We start from the raw sequence: 14,943 nt of genomic DNA, 5'->3' as shown, positions 1-14,943 counted from the left end.
CCCTGCCTCTCCTCTCCGGCGATCGTCGGCATGTTGGAGGCCGGTTTTGGGCGCTCGCGGGTGTGGACGAGGACGATGTGGACGGGGAGGCGGACGATGCTCCGCCATCACCGCCATCGCCGAGTCCTTCTAATCACGTCAATGATTGGTTCAATGCCTGCTACACGGAGGAGGAGGTGGCCTCTTCTATCGATTATGTTTTACCCATCAATGATCCGGCCAGGATGGGGCTTGACGCGGGCGAGAAGAGGGAGATGGTTCGCCGGATAGTTCACCGGAGAACTTCGTCGGCGGCGGTCAGGCCGTGGAAAGGTCCTCTACCGAAGGTATGTCGTCCAAATCTTACCGTTTTTGATCTAGTCAAGCCGGAATCGTGGATCGTTGTTAAACGGAAGAGGAAGGCTCGCCGGACGGTGGCCAGATCGGAGCCGCTGGCGCCTGAGCTGGTAACGCCTGAAAATCCGGGTCTTGGGATCACCGCGGAACGGGAGCGTCGTTTGAAAATCTTGGTAGGCCGAGAGGGGCGGACCTGGATGCTGGTAGGTTGGCTCGGGTTGGGCCGGGGTTAGCTGGGTATGAGGCCCAGACTAACCCGGGTCCGACCGGTTTTTTCCTGGAGGTAGCTCGACCGGGGGTGGACGCGGTCAGTGGGCCGGGAGTGCATGGGTATGAGGCCCAGAACCAACCAACACCGATCGCTATCGAGGGCGAGGCGGTCTCGTTTCTTTGATCTTCGTCCTCTCTCGAGTCGCCTGTTAGGGTTCGTCGTCGTCGCCTCAGTCAAAACTTGTGATCGGCTGGGACTGGTCGGGCCAGGCGTATTCCACCGCTTCGTACGATGGCGGGTCGCGGAGGACCCTTGCCACCGGGGAAGAAGACGGTGGTGCCTCAGGGAGCCGGCCGCCCTGGGACTGTGCCGCAGCAGGGCAGCGGCGGAGGCCACGACGATGTGCTGCCGCCAGCCGCGGGGGCTGGTATGCTTCCTTCGGCCACTGGCAGTGGCCGTGGCGCTGCGTTGCCGGCGCCTAGGGCTGGCCGCGGGGGAGTGCTCGCTCAGCCCGCTGGTAGGGGCTCGGCTCCGGTCGGGACTGCTGTGGGCCGGGGCGGCGTGTTGCCCGGTCCTAGACCGACGGCGCCAGCTCCGGTGGGTCAGTAGCCTCCGCCACCGGGTGCTTCAGGAACCAGCAATGCGGGCTGGGGAGGCGTTGTGCCGCAACCCCCTGCTCCGGGGTTGCAGACCGACCAGCCGAGGCTAGCACCGCCTCCTCACCTCATCGCCAGGCCTCCGCAAATCAGAGCCGGGACGGTACAGCAACAGGCAATTCCAACGACTCAAGCCACAGTTGCGCCTCAGGGTCAGTGGGGTGATGATGGGGTCAATGCGTATGGAGCTGGTAAGCACCGTGGATCCTCGTCGACTGGCGGCGGTCGAGGCTATGCTTGGCAGAGCGATGGCTCGGCGGAGTGCCCGTTCATGGGGCCCCCAGGAGGTTTTGTTGAGGGGGCGTCTGGCCCTAGTCTCCGGCCGCGGGGTGGTTTCCGCGGTCATTGTGGTGGGCGTGGGGGTCGAGGTGGCCGGTACCGCCCACGACCGCATACTACGTCTGTGATTGATCCGATGGTGGTTGATGGGGCTGTTGAGCAGCAGGTTCTGACTGGCCAAGCGTTGGAGGTGGTCTCGGCGCTTGCCAATGCTGAGATTCCCGGGAATGAATCCGGGTTGACTGTGTCAGTGCAGGATTCTTCTAGGGCTGAGTCTGAAAGAGCATCCAAATATGCACGCAAGAAAGAGAAAATGCTCTGTTATCGATGTGGTGGTAAGGGACATTTTATTGCTGAGTGTGTTGCTGAGCTGTGTGGCACTTGTGGCAAACCAGCACACGATTCGGGGGATTGTCCGTTTCTGAGAGATCAGGCACCATCACTCATGATGTATGGAGTGTACTGTGCTGAACTTATGTTCTTTGAATCTCCAACGGAGATGGAGGTTCCTGATGAGACTTTGGGTTTGACAACTGGGTTAGTTAAGATTGCTAGAGGAGAGGTCTCGGAGGCACAGATTATTCAGAGGCTCAAGGAGTTAGCCCCCTGGGGATTTCAGGTGGGAGCTTGCTAGTGTCGAGGACAAACTGTTTCGGGTTGAGTTCCCGTCAGTTGAGGACCTTCAGAGACTACTGAGTTTCGGGATGTGCAAGGTGCCAGGTACTGATGGCGTGCTTGAGTTTCACGAGTGGAAGAGGATTGAGCCTACGGGCAAGCCTCTGACTCAGGTTTGGCTACGATTCTCTGGGGCTCCATCCAAGCCGATGCTGGATGCATGGGTAGTGGCCAGTTTGGGTATCATGGTGGGCAGACCAGAGCGCTTGGATATGGACTTTACCAGAGCCCACAGGATTGCCCGTTTACTGGTCAGTGTGCTGAACATCGAGTACGTCCCTGAGGTGGTTAAGTGGGCATATCGAGGCCACATATATAACCTTGTCATTGAGTTCGAGGATGAGAGTCTGTTTGCCGAGGTGGCCAACGGGTCTGATACTGATATGCACGAGGATGATGATAGTTTGGCACTTAAGGAGGCACCAGCAGCTGACAGTGGACGTGAGTTGTCCACTCCGCAGGGTGCTGACTCTCACACGTCTGCGGATGGGACGGCTCCTCCTTCTACGGTGCCTACGACTACTCTCAGATTCGGTTCTTTCGAGCCGGCATCTGCACCCCTGAGACTGTGGAGTGATCGGGTGGAGTCTGATGAGGTGTTCGAGCACTCGCTTCTGGTTCTGGAGCTTGAGGAGCCAGTGATTCCTCTTCTTGGGGAGTCATCGATCTCGGTCAGGGCTGAGGCGGAGGAGGTCGTTCTTGCAGGATAGGGTCTAAAGCTGGTGACTTCGGATTCCTCCCCCCCGGTCGCGATTTCGCAGGTGCAGCCGATGGTGCCGGCTGCTGATGGGGCCGTGGGGCAGGTGGCCTCGGTGCCCTCATCAGGGCCTGCGGTGGGTGAGCTACTGATGGTGCAGATTGATTCTTTGGGAGGGAGGCCGAGGCTGCTAGATCCGGCACCTTCCTCCCCTTTTACCGGGCCGGCGACGCTGGCGCCGGAGTCGCTTTTCGGAGAGGACTCGGGGCAGGTGGCCTCGGGGTCCTCTTCTCTTGTGGAGCCTAGAGGGGCTTGCTCGCCGACGCCGCCGGTGCCGCCAGTTGGCCCTTGGGCCGGGGTGGATGGGGAGCTCGGGCAGGAGGCCCTGGCTCCACCTTCCCCCGGCTTGGGGCACTCCAGTAGAGCTTCTCGGGAGGAGGTGATTGCTTTCGGTGGTATTCTGGATCCGGTCTCTGAGGGGCGACGGATGAGTAGCCGTCTCCAGGACCATCCGAAAGTGGACGACATTCAGCAACGGTGCACTATGAGGGCGGCCAAGCTTCGTGACGTGGAGGTTACTACTGGTATGTCAATCAATACCTCTAATTCTATTTTGCATTTTTCAAATGATGAGATTATAAACAATGCAAATAAGATAGGAATTTCACTAGGTAGTAATGATAGTGAGATTTCAAACTCGGTTAATGATATGCTGGATTTAGAGGCCGAATGGGCGCTTGAGATGATTCATAACTTAGCTGCGGTTAAACCAATGAATAACTCTGAGATTGATGCTTTGGGGGTCAGGGTGCTCGATAACTTTTGTGTGGATCTTGCTCATCCGTCTGCTGAACCTGAGGAGGAGGATGAGCGAGTGGACTTTGTAGAGGTGCGCGCCTCTGAGACTGGTTGTGAGGACCAGCAGGAGAGTTTCAATATTCCTAAACACAAATGGAAGCGGAAGATCTACCCAGACTCCACAGTGCGTAGGAGCGCGCGGATAAGAACGGCTAAAAAATTCCATGACGAGATATGAAAGAAATCTTTTGGAATAGCAGAGATCTGAAAGACTTGGCTAAAAGAAGGTTTCTTGCTGAGGCTTCTATTGAGCATAGGTTGTACTTTATCGCTTTATCAGAAACTGGTAGAGCCGACTTTTCGCCTCAATTTCTCAATACGCTTTCGGGAGGTATTGATTTTGATTGGCATTGTCTACCGCCTCGGGGAAGATCGGGTGGGATTTTACTCGGAGTTAGATGTGATTCGTTAGAAGTCCGAAGCATGGTCATGGGGGATTTCGCTGTTAACTTTAGGGTGAGGTCAAAGACCGATGGGTTTAACTGGGATTTGGTGGCGGTATATGGAGCCGCACAACCCGAGCTTAAACCAGATTTTTTGGCTGATCTGGTTAGGATTTGCGGTTCTGAACAACTTCCTATCCTGGTGGGGGTGATTTTAATATCATCAGAAGGCGTGATGAGAAGAATAATGATAATTTTGACGGCAGATGGTCGTTCATGTTTAACACAATCATTGAAAGCCTGAATCTGCGTGAGATAGAGCTTTCGGGAAGGAAGTTTACCTGGGCTAACGCCTTGCCAAATCTGACGTTCGAAAAGCTGGATCGGGTTCTGGCTAGCGTCGAATGGGAACATAAATTCCCATGTGTAACAGTCCAGGCACTTTCTCGTGGTATTTCTGATCACACGCTGTTATTCCTTGACTCTCGGGAGGCCACCCATGTGGGCAATAAGAATGTTTTCTCTTTCAAGCTTGCGTGGTTTGAGAGAGAAGGTTTCTTAGATCTCGTAGCCAGAGAATAGGCTAAGGATGCAGGAGGTAGAACTGCACTTGAGCGCTGGCAGAATAAAATTAGGCACCTGAGAAGTTTCCTACGTGGGCGGGCTAAGCATCTTAGTGGGGTCTATAAGATTGAGAAGGAACAACTCCTTACGCTTATTCAGTCCCTTGATATAAAAGCCGAGACCATGATCCTGCCAGCCTCGGAGCTTCATGCCAAGATCGACGCGGAAATGAGGCTGAAAGAGCTCCTTCGTGAGGAAGAATTAAAGTGGGCGCTTCGGGCTAAGGTCCGAAGGGTAGTCCAGGGGGACGCGAACACACAATTTTTTCACATGATCGCCAATGGTAAGTATATAAAGAAGATGATCTTTCAGCTTGAACAAGATGAGGGAACGATTCTTGGTCAGGAAAACTTAAAGCTTTATATTACTGAGTATTACAAGCAGCTGTTTGGGCCTCCAGAGGATAACTGTGTGTCGCTGGATGAGTCTAGGATTGAGGATGTGCCTCAACTGACGGCTGTTGAGAATGATATTTTAGTTGCTCCTTTGTTTGAGAAAGAGGTGTATGACGCCATTTCCCAGATGAAGAATAATAAGGCTCCTGGCCTGGATGGTTTCCCGGCAGAGTTCTACAAGAAGTGTTGGCACATTATTAAAGGAGATCTATTGCCTTTGTTCAATGATCTATTATCTGGCCAGCTTCACCTTTTTCAGCTGAATTTTGGAACGATAACACTTTTTCCCAAGAAGACAGAGGCAGTGCGGATTGAGCAATTCCGGCCAATCTATCTTCTTAATGTTAGTTTCAAAAATTTATCAAGGTCGGGACGAATAGGCTCACACAAATTGCGCATACTGTGCTGCAGCCTACTCAAACTGCTTTCATGCCGGACAGGAACATTCTTGAAGGGGTGGTGGCACTGTATGAAACGCTCCATGAGATTCACACGAAAAAACTGGATGGAGTGGTTTTTAAGGTGGATTTCGAGAAAGCGTACGATAAAGTCAAATGGCCTTTCTTTCAACAGGCATTACGCATGAAGGGTTTTGATGAAGCTTGGCGACGCCAAGTAGAATCCTTCACGCAAAAAGGGAGTGTTGGAATTAAAGTGAATGACGATATAGGTCATTATTTCCAGACACACAAGGGCCTCAGACAAGTTGATCCAATGTCTCCTATTGTGTTCAACGTTGTCATTGTTATGTTGGCAATCTTGATAGGTCGGGCAAAGGAGGCCGGACAAGTAGGTGGCTTGGTGCCTCATCTAGTTGATGGTGGTGTGTCCATCCTACAGTACGCCGATGATACAATCATCTTTATGGAGCACGACTTGGCTAAGGCGAGAAATATGAAGCTGGTACTGTGCCTTTTCGAGCAATTGACCGGTCTGAAGATTAACTTCCATAAAAGCGAGTTGTTCTGTTTTGGTAGAGCCAAAGAGGAACAAGATGCATACAAGCAACTGTTTGGTTGCGAACTGGGGGCTCTACCGTTCACTTATCTAGGTATCCCCATTCACCATCGTAAGTTGACTAACAGCGAATGGAAGTGTATCGAGGATCGGTTTGAGAAGAAACTGAGCTGTTGGAAGGGCAAACTCATGGCATATGGAGGCCGATTGATTCTCATTAATTCGGTGCTCACGAGTATGCCTATGTTTCTTTTATCCTTTTTTGAAGTACCAGTTGGAGTTAGGAAAATGTTGGACTTCTATCGATCACGTTTCTTCTGGCAGAGTGATGAACTTAAGAGAAAGTACCATTTAGCCAAATGGGATGTCATCTGCCGACCAAAAGACCAAGGGTGTCTTGGGGTTGAGAACCTTGAAATCAAGAACAGATGCCTTCTCAGTAAGTGGCCATATAAGTTATCTGTCGAGACTGAGGCAACTTGGGCGCAGATTCTTCGTAACAAGTATCTGTACTCTAAGACCTTGTCACAGGTGACAGTTAGACCAACTGATTCGCCTTTCTGGAAGGGGCTAATGAGGGTCAAAGCTACTTTCTTTAATAGAACAAAGTTTATTGTCGGTGCTGGCAATAACACTCGATTCTGGGAGGATACTTGGCTTGGTGATACGCCGCGGCTCTTTAGTATCCGTCGCTATATCGTATTGTGCAGCGACGTGATGCTCTGGTTGCAACGAGTTTGCAATCCGCTCCTCTTAATATTCACTTTAGGAGGGTGCTTGCTGGGGACCGGTGGGAGGCTTGGATTCATCTGGTGAGTAGACTGATGGAGGTTCAGCTTACTCATCAGCCCGATCAGTTGTGTTGGAAGCTTACTAGATCTGGGGAATTCACAGTCAAGTCGATGTACATTGATGTCATCAACTCTAGTGTTATTCCTAGTTCAAAACATGTTTGGAAAGTTAAGGTTCCTCTGAAAATCAAAGTGTTTATGTGGTTTGTACATAAACAAGTCGTTCTAACAAAAGATAATTTGATTAAGCGCAACTGGACAGGTTCTACTAGGTGTAGTTTCTGTGATCGGGATGAAACTATCCAGCATCTTTTCTTTGATTGCCCGTTGGCGAGAGTGTTGTGGCGCTCGGTGCAAATTGCCTTTAACATTACTTCTTCAAATTCGGTCAGGTCGTTATTTGGAACGTGGCTTGTTAGTATAGAGGCCGAAACAGCTAGACAAATTCGAGTAGGAGCGTGTGCGTTTTTATGGGCAATTTGGAACTGCAGAAATGATTTGGCTTTTAATAGAACAACAACTATTCATTTTTTCCAGGTTTTATTCCGGGCTACTGCGCTAATCCATATGTGGTCCTTACTCACTCCGACGGAGGCCAGGGAGTGTTTGGTTACTGGATCTGTCCGGTGGGAGATGGTAGCGCGGGATATCTTCAACCGGTTTGGATGGCGGTCATGTAATAGGATAGGCGATTAGTTTACCTATCTATCTATCTTATGCCAGCCGGTTGTGGCTTTTGGGCTTTTTTTGTTTTTCTAGCTCTTTGTGAGCCAGCCTACTTTTTGCAGCAGATTGCAAGACCTTGTTGAACTACTTTATTTATTTATAGGGCCAATTACATTTCTGTCCCTAACTCGAACCACCTAATCAGATATACCCCTAATTCGAAAGCCTGCTCAAATTTACCCCTCCGCCGTTAGGTGCCCTTATAGAAATGCCCTTTTGCGCCGTTACCGTCCGGTCAAACAGCTTTGACCGTCCTGAAAAAAATAGCAAAAAATCTAAAAAATCTAAAATTTTGTGAGATCGAAGATACTCATGTGCCCAAGGTGTGTGCAAATTTTCGTGCTATTTGGACATTCCAGGAGCTCGTGGCGAGGAAAAAAAGTTAATATGCACGCTTGTGAACAATAAATTTGAAATAAAATAGCAAAAAAATTAAAAAAATATGAATTTTTTTGGCATCAAAGTGGCTTGGGTGCACAAGGTGCTTGCAAGTTTTTGTGATCAAATGACATGCGAGGAGCTCTAGCAAAAAAAAAAAAATAGTCATTTTTTCCCAAGTTTTTTCCTGAGCCAAATTTTGTTTTTTTCTCCACAAGCCCCTCCAATGTCCAAACACAACAAAAATTTGCACGCAGCTTGCAGACCCGAGTCTCTTTGATGCCAAAAAATTTCATATTTTTTCGAATTTTCTTACTATTGTTTTGAATTTACTGTTCACAGGCTTACATATTTATTGTTTTTCCTCTGACACTAGCTCTTGGAATGTATGAACAGCACGAAGCTTTGCACGCACCTTGCGAACCTGAGTATCTTTGATCCCACAAAATTTCAGATTTTTTAGAATTTTTTTGCTATTTTTTTCAAGATGGTCAAAGCCCTTTGACCTGCTTTGACCGGACGGTAACGACAGAGAAGGGTATTTCTGTAAGTGCACCTAACGGCGGAGGGGCAAATTTGAGCAGGCTTTGAAATTAGGGGTAAATCTTAGAGTGGGCGCAAATTAGGGGCATAGATGTAAATGTCCCTTATTTATAATTGTGGCCGTATGCATCGCTCTGATGCAGAGGCCGGGGAGTCCCCCTTTTCGAAAAAAACCAATGATTGAATGTTTAATCTTTTTAAGGGGATGAAACATTGAAAGGGGACACTCTAAATGTGAGTGCTTATGCAAGATTCTTGCACTTTATAGTACTTATTCTGAACTTTTCAAACTAACTTGTCATTTTTTCAATGTGCCAGAAAGATGGGAAGCTACATTTGGAGCTACAAAGTTATTTGATACTACTCTATTTATAATATGTAAGCAAGTGATTTTATAATTTTATCGAACCAGTATGCCATACATTCCTTAGTTTTTAATGCAACACAACATGTTCTTTCATTATACTATTTTTGGGTGCTATAATTTTGTTGTAAGGTGATATAAAATTAGACTTTACACTTCACATATTAATACCGAGTTCTCACAACGAGTAATGGAGTGAACCCAATGACCAAATTTTCTTGCCCTGCTCTTGGGGATGGAGATAAGAACGAGGAGGCCGCGGGGCTGCTGATCGGTGAGGAGGGCGCAAGCCTGGATGCCGTGTGGGCATCCCTAGAACGCTTACTGATATGATGATGATGATCCGCTTCCTTTCTAGGAAAGGCCTACGACGCTTAATGGTATGATGATGATGATCCACTTTGTTTCGTCTCGTTTCTAGGAAAGGCAATTATTACACGGCTGGAGGACCCATTGCATGCGGGTAATTAAACAACACTAGTAGAACGTCATTGCGTTGCTACGGGCTACAATGCATATAAATAAATCAGAAAATTATTAAGATCGTTTTTAAGGTCAAAACTCATCTCTTCATCATACGTCCGGGCATGTTCGAATATCAAAAGGGCGCGCAAAGGGCTCCCAAAATTGAACCGTCTAGATAGTCCATGCTCCCCTAAATCTAGACTATATGCCGAGAACAAATATAGTTGTCCAGAGACTATCTACATTGTCATCTCCAACATATGGGCCGAACATAAAATCCCCCTCCCTCCCCCGACGTAACCTTCCTTTTTCCTCTCGGACCCTCCCCTTCCTGCTCGATTTCTCGTCGTAGCGGAACATTGCTCGCTAGAATCTCCTTTAGAACTGGATAATGTCCACCTCACATTCATCCTGCCTCCCTCTCTCCTTCATACCGTACTTTCCCACGAACATTGGAGGAGTCCTCACCAATCGCCCGCCTCGATCCCCTCCACATGTGTTCATGTCGATACGCCACCGCAATCAGAGGGGACAATGATGTCCCCTGAGCCACTGCCATGTTGTAAAATACAGTTGAATGTTGTGCATTACCAACAATCGTAGCAAGCACCACTAATGTTGTAGCGGCCCACTTCTAATGTCGTTATCTATATATGAATTTATCGTAAGCAAAAAAAGGTTGCATACCTTTAAAAACATAAATGAGGTAACCATAATGTTCTAGCTGAGGGTTGTATAAGAGATCCTGGAGCAGCCCTAGTGCATGTTCCATTTGAAAAAAAAAGTTAACTATCTGATCAGACTACTTGCTAGGAAATTAATCATTTGCAAGATGAGAATTAGCGTAGAGAGTAACAAATGTATGGTTGCTTTTGTCGAGATTCAGCTTAAAAATTGAGAAGAAATATCATCAAAACACATACTGATCTTCATTGTAATTTCACATGTTATTCCATGAAGCCTATAAACAAAAGAAGAGGTCTGCAAAATAGCAAGAACCACAAAATGCACAACTATATCCATCTCACAGGCGAGCATGTGAAAATCCAATGGGCTGGAACTATCAAGCAACATAGCAGAAAAAACTTTGAAAATCCATTTGCTAAACTAATCAGAAGACATGCTAGCATATTATCTGCAGAAGTGGCTGTGGCACGTTGTATTTACAATATGACAGCAGATCACCTGTAGTGCAATTAATGAAAATTTATAGTTATTCCATTGCTTGATTGGCTCACCAGCGAAAGCAACAATCTGCTCCCAGATCGTACCAGCAAGTTATTTAATATATCCTGATAAAAGATGTAATAAAGTTGTGAAATCCTCAACAATCAAGGCTCCTTTCATATGCTACAACAGGACTCACATATATTCAGTACCCACGTTAGACAAAGAACTCGAGGGTCAAGAAGGAAGAATGCTACATTTATATTAATTCAACAAATCCAAAAGTTGAATTTCACATGTTACTCTGCTAAAGATCAACTTGCTCCATATAACTTATGAAGTGTAGACAAAGCTTGCAGTAGTGATTAATTCCATACCCGAGACATGCGAAAAGCATATGTTTGGGTTCTATGCATTGGAAATAGGAAGTGTGGGGACATCTAGAACAATTTGTATGTTGCATATTACAGAAGAGCCTCATGCTAATGCAACTGTAGTTAGAGAACAAAGTCTTGGAGGGATGACGCAATAAAACTTAAAGCATAGAAACAAATTACAACACGGTAAAGAAACCAAGAGATTTTCCATGATTTGAAAAAAGTGTTGAGGGGCGACTGATGGCATCGACTTCGGCAGCCAGCAATCCCAAGGTGTAGCATGGTGGGGTAGGCGATGATGTGCAGCCTCGGCCAGCGTAGGGCAGCGGCCGATCGTCGTAGCAGCAGGCGGAGCTCTTGCCTTACCCGTAAAAGAAATCGGCATCATATTGAGATCTAAACTGCACAACACTAATATATGTGAGCCTGTGGAAAATAAGTGCAAGCAAAAGTATCAAAAACTTTGAAGTTTGCTGCAAGAAAATTGATAACATTAAATGGAAGTTCCACTAGAAGGCTAGAAACGTGTTAAGTTTTGGATTGTTAATATCGAATGTAAAAGATCCAAGAATATACACAACTAGGCACTGGCACACCAAGAAACATTGTCATTAGCTAAAAGACTGAAAAGATAAACATCGTAGGGAAAAGGTGATTTTTAATATCCTAATATTAGAAATATGAGGAACATTGATGTGATCCTCCAAAAACTGATTGACACCAAATTTTAAACGGATGCATACTTGACGCATTCGTTCCATTATGTTGGCAAAAAAACGGCATAGTGGGAAAAATTGATCAGGCTAAGGCAGAACGATGCAGAGGCTGCTAAGGGAATCAGAAAAAAATTATCCTCACTAAGGATCTTGCATAATTTTGCATACATAACTGGATTATCTCTATATACTATTAAAGGCGATAAAAAATTGTTTCTATGACAACAAATTCAAATCTAGCTTGAAAGGATAGCGCACAAACCAGTGAAAACCAAAATTAAGAACACAAATACTCAAAGAAAATGAACTAAAGCATGAGTAGGAAGTTCACGCCCTGCTCGGCTTGGTCTATCTATTGACGCAAGAAACTATGAACATAGAAAAATTAAATTAGACCCACAAAGTGAATTTGTTTTACTAAGCTTTTGGAAAAAATGTTATACTTCCCTAGATCTTAAGCACCCAGTTTTACGACGACCATCTCCTGTAAAATTCTGTGCTCCAAGTTCACAATGACATGGTCCAATTAACGGTCCTTTTTGTCCTTATTCTGTTTCTTATCTGACAAACCACCTCATCTCCCAACTGACTAATATCTGCAAACAATAGGAAGAACAAATTATTACCGCATGACATAGGCAGAAGAAAACACATAACTTAGTCCTAGTTGATGAAGATGCTAGATATTTGCACAAGTGCCCATGTACCTTGGTGTAGAGTGGACATTGTCATACTTGAAGTGTTGCGCTGGATGGCATGCTTACAGCGGCCCATGCAGCTCTGGCCACTGCTTGCGCCACTCTCGCTGACGCTGCTCTGCCACTACCGCAAGCACCGGCCACATGCTCCGCCGCGAGCAGCCAACCAAGATTCTGAATTTTAAAATTATCTTGCCACCTCACACTCACGGCTGGGGAAAAAGACAGTACCCATGCAAACTTTTAGTTCAAACTCATGATAGCAAAGAAACACCATGAAAGATAAAAGACGGCCCGGACGTATTATTTACCAATTCAGCGCACAGCCATCTGTCTGTGAACAAAAACAAATTTGGCTTCTGGCCATTGTCGACCATGGTCATGTGGATGCTCTACATCCCTTACATCACCAAAACGGAGATATTAACACCATTCTTGGTGTGTCAATGACTCCGAAACTGTCAAAAAGAGGAAGACATTGAAAATGTCTTTTGTCCCCCCTCCCTTTTGTTCTGCTTTCCCTTCGATCTATACAGCTTCTTCCTCCCAACCTAAATCTCCGTTTCCATCTACTAAGCAGGAAGCCATTTGAAGTGCGAGGAGAGAGAGAGAGGGAGAGAGTGGGAGCGGGAGGGAGCGGGAGGGATCTAGGATCATACCGAATTGCACTTCCTACCCGAGGCACACATATTCTAGGATACGCGCTGGGCCTCAATGGAGATCGTGGGACCAACAATCGTCGTCCGTGATGTGTGCTTCTGGGCAGGCCTAGACCAAGGGACAACGGTCATCTCTCTTCCTCCGCGGCGAGCTCGGCCGCTCCCTAACTCTATCTGTCTCTCGTCTGGCACAATGGATCAGAACCTCGGCGACAAGGCGGCGCCGAGCCTGGCGGCCGCGGCGCGCTTACCGCGCGTCGGAGTGGATAGGTCGCGGGCGATGGGGCAGGTGCTGGTGCGAGGAGATCCAGGCGGCGCTGCCAGCGGTGGACGCCGCCGCCACACGGAAGCCCCATCGGGCAAAGAGAGGTGAGGAGGCTAGGGATTGTGTGACGAGGGATGTGGCGTGCGTTGGGTCATTTTTATTTTTCTGAGGCAGCGTTGGGTGGTTTTCTTCTCTGGTTTTTTCTCGTATGCATGGGCCATCGGCTTTCGGAAAAATCGGTGGGAGGGAAAGGCTATCGAGGGGGGCTGGTGGAGTACGAACGAACGGACGATGTACGAACTGCTCCATTAGGAGTAGAGATATAGGTCTAGGATTTGATTATCTCAAATGGAGAAAGGCTGCAGTGGATGACGGCTAGTCATATTAGGGGAAGCGAAATAGATGGCTAGTGATTAGATTGAGAGATACATACGTAGCTAGCTAGCATCGAGGGGAAGCAGTGTGGGTATGTGTATCTAACATCTAGCTAGTCACACATTAATGCATGTGCTGATGTGCAGGTACAATTCCTTCCGTTGGTTGGGTTAGAGCATCTCCACTCGTTCAGACCCCAGCGCACCCGGCGATTGTGGTTTGGCCCATCGGCCGGCGCTTTTTTGGCCCTAGGGGCGATTCAGTTTCCAGCCACGCCCCCAGGTTTCGGCTCTAAGATGCGTATAAATTTAAACTTGATATTTCTCGCTACCCAAAAAAAGGCCACAAGTTTGGCGATCAACGGCTGCCACATAGTTCGATGATCATCATGCCACGGTTCGGCGATCAATCATACTTAAAAGTTCGGCGTTCAAAAGAAAGGACGTGTAGGCAATGCATCAAACGGTGTCGGGGTTGCCGAAATGCGACGACGAGGCTTGCGAGAAGTGCAGGGCGCCACGGCGCAGAGGCGGCATACGCCGGCGGCAAGTAGGTGTACGGGGGTACTGGACGCCGGCGAACGCTGGCAAGGGCGTGCGCTGGTCGGGGTTCAAACCGGAGGGTGAGGCGCGCTGGCCATGTGGAAAGATGATGTTGGGGTTGAATCCACCGTGCGCGTCGCCATCGGCGTAGCCAGGCGAGGGTGCGCATTCCTAGGGCTGTGGCGACAGCGAGAAGCTGGCTGGCGACCCGACGCTCTGCTGGCTCCAGGCAACTTGCGGGTTGTGGCCGTTGGGTGGATTTATCATCCCCGCGCAAGACGCCTCTGCCTGCTCCGTCGCCGCAGCCCTATCCCCGGCCCTCTTGGCGTTGAGCCTGCTTCACCGGTCGATGGTGATAGCCTCCCGGCGCTGAACCCCTGCCTTCCAGTCGGCGTTCGACAGGCCCGATGGTTTTACCGGCGGCGCCCTCGACTTCCTCTCCTTTGGCTGGGTGGCAACGGCAATGGTAGCAGCCCGAGGGACCGAATACTTCTTCGGCGGCATGGCGGCCGGATGGCGGGGAGAGGGAGGAGAATGGCGGGAGAAGAGGGGCAGAAGGGGGGGAATGGAGGGAAATGAAGGGGAAAAGCGGGGGATCGGCGGGAAAAGGGCCGTCTCTCGCCGACAAAGCGGACCCACGCACCTTTTTGTTTCGACCGGTGCCCCCAGGCGGCCCTCGGGGGCTTGGGTTCGACTCGGGTTCGCCGAATATTATTTCGATCCAAACTGGCGAGAAATAAGGTCCTGAAGACGCAACTGGGCCAGTTTTTCGATACCGGTGCTAAAAAAAGAGTCCTGGAGGGCAT

This window comes from Triticum aestivum, chromosome 1A (genome assembly GCF_018294505.1).
Source record: "Triticum aestivum cultivar Chinese Spring chromosome 1A, IWGSC CS RefSeq v2.1, whole genome shotgun sequence".
Taxonomy (NCBI): domain Eukaryota; kingdom Viridiplantae; phylum Streptophyta; class Magnoliopsida; order Poales; family Poaceae; genus Triticum; species Triticum aestivum.
The sequence above is the reverse complement of the archived record's forward strand: the minus strand, read 5'-3'. Positions refer to the sequence as shown.